Raw genomic sequence first — 2,890 nt, forward strand, 5'->3', positions numbered from 1 at the left:
GTGGGACTTTTGTCTTTTCTGTAAGAAGGACAGACTGTCCTTGCACATTGAAATTAAATCAATTGCTTAGTACTCAATTCAGTCAACTGTTTTTGATCAGATTTTAACTGCATATAAGCTTAACATTCAACCTAAATAGCTCTTGAAGGGCAAGCACTTCTATACAAGTTCATTTTTCATACGGAAATAGTTGCTATATAACACACATTAAGAATAGCTAGCTAGAGCTACACTAACACATCATGAAATAAAAATCTTCAAAACAAACTCAAAACTACAGATGAAGACTCCAACACTAGCAGAACTCAGAAGACTTAGGCTTTTGCTGGAAAGTCCATAACACTAGTTTCAGAGCACCTGAAGCCACCAGTAATTTCTAATGCAACAATTAAGGAAGCCAACTTGCTTTTTACATGGTAGGGTAGGTTATTGCCCACTGCGTTGTTTCTAATATTCCAATGGCAATGTTAGTCTAAAGTTGTTGCCAAGAGGACAAGAAAGGCAAAGTATATCATTAAATGTTAAATTGTTCCAGTCATAGGAAGACACAGGTACCAGAACTTTCAACAGTGCCAGCTAAGCTAAGAATCTGGTTTGTCCTTGCTAGTTTTATCTGTTTTGTTCAACTGTCTCTTCCACACCCAGCTAGTCACCACATGACGCTGGCTTCCATGGCATTTGATGTGCTTGCCAAAGCCCAAGCAAGTAAGCTCTGCTGGGTTTCAGAAGAGCCAACTACAGGTGGTGTCTGCAYCATTCAGCATAAATTAGGAGCAAAGACCACAGCACATAGACCCCTACAGAGACTTTGCCAAATCCTGCTGGGCTTGTTAATTTAATCCAAGTTCTGGAATTGCCAGAGCTGGCAGAGTAAAGTAGAGATGGAGAGGCAGGAGGTAGAGAGAAAGAAAGGGGAGTAATAGGACAACATGAATCCAGCAGCACCCAGAACACTTCCATCACCAAGTGAGGTTAAACTATGGAAGGTTTGAATCACTGCTCTAAAGCCATCATTTTCTACAGTATATCAAATTACAACCAGAAGAAGAGCTGGAACTTAGGAGATTTGGATAACCTCTCAATGTGCCTGTCAAGGACAAGTCATGTTATTTTGTCATCCTTCCTTCCCTATTTTACCACATCCAGGCACAGTGACCATTTTAGTGCATTAATCTCTGGGTTCCCCCCTCCCTTCCCATGACAAACCTAATAAAGCAGCTTTATGAAACACTAAAAGCCTAAGCTATTATTATTTACTGAACAGAAAATATAGCTCTTATAAGAGGAGTGGAGCAAATTAGTTTTTAGTCTAACTTCTTAAGAAACAGTTTCACAGGATGGAAGGTAATACCCCTGACCTCCATGTCTCTGAAGGCTAGAGGGAGAATCTATTTCACCCCTCGAAAAGACAATCTCCAGCACAATCTTAGGACAGCCTCATCCTCTGCCAAGCTCATTCACTCAATAACACTGAAAAACTGTCAATGTAATAAAGTTGAAATACAAGTATTTAAGTATAAAGCAGAAGAACAGAGAAATACATAAGTTAGCCTGCAGTTCTTTAATACCCTTCCTGGTTTTATCCTTGACTTTAAGACCAAAATAAATGATGGATGGAATAATGAGAGGCACCACATCCACTGATCCAAGAAGAGACAAAAGAATTTATTCAAGCTCCTCTTGTGATGAGAGCTAAACAAGCACAGAAAAGAAGCTGAAGTAGAGGAACCAAGAAAAGAGAACAATGAAATAGCCAAAGACTAGTTGCCAGTAACARAAATCCTCCCACACACAGGCAAAGAAAACAAGCATTATAAAAGAAGGCCTGAAAATAAGATATTAAAAACTCAAATAACTGAACTATGAAGTGAGGAAGTAAAGAATGTGTCAGCATAAGCAGTATTAATAATATCACTTCGCAAGATAATCACTGATAAACAAGTATGTAAAATGAACACATTGTACCAGTTAAGTGCTTGTGGCTTATTAATCAGTTATTCCAGAAGGACATACCAGTAATCTAGAAGCAGAACAGCTATCTGTAAGGGACAGACAGGAATCCTGGTACTTACCACACCAGTGACAATTGTACTGCAACAATAAGAGGAAGCTATTAAGAACTCTGAGACGATCTATGGGAGAATGCAACTGCAGAATTCAGTCCATCCAGCCGTGAGATTATTAATAAGCCACTGCAAACATACCTTTTAAAAAAGGGCTACAATATCAGGTGAGGGACTTCACCAGCTGTAATGTATCAACTGTGATATACACTGTACTGGAAGAAATCACAAAATTATATATGAAAGTATAAAATGAAGTGGACAGAGCACTGTCACACAGGCTAAAGAGTGGGTTTTAGTAAGTGTCAAGCCTAGAGCTGCTGCAAAACACTGGCCACGTCAGGGCCCAGGAGAGAGCTGTGGGGAGGGGAAGCTTGTTGGGGGGGGGGGGGCAGTGCGATTTGACAGATACCGCACCAAACTTGGCTGCCACTGCCCCTGCTCTAGCTCACGAGTGCCGGCAGCCCAGGACCTGCCATGCGAGGCCGCGGCGCCCAGCGAGCCGCCTCCCGCGGACCTCTGATGCCCACGAACACGGGGGCTGCTGCCGCCACCGCTCCTCTCCCGAAAGCGGCGCTGCGCGCATCGCTGCGAAGCGATGCGGCCACCCGCCGTGCGGAGCTTCACACCTCCGCGAGGGCGAAAGCAAGAGCAGCACCGGCAGGAAAGCGCCGGGCAGCGCCCACGGCAGCCGCAGCCCCGGCGGTAACGGCGCTGCTGCGCGCAGCACAGCGGAGCCCGGCGGAGGGCTCCCTCCCCCTCAAGGCCACAGAGAAAGCACACCCAGCCGCCGCCCCGCCGGGTGCCGGGCCGCCCCCCGCCTCGGC

Source organism: Apteryx rowi, unplaced genomic scaffold, assembly GCF_003343035.1.
Source record: "Apteryx rowi isolate R43461 unplaced genomic scaffold, aptRow1 scaffold_11, whole genome shotgun sequence".
Classification (NCBI taxonomy): Eukaryota; Metazoa; Chordata; class Aves; order Apterygiformes; family Apterygidae; genus Apteryx; species Apteryx rowi.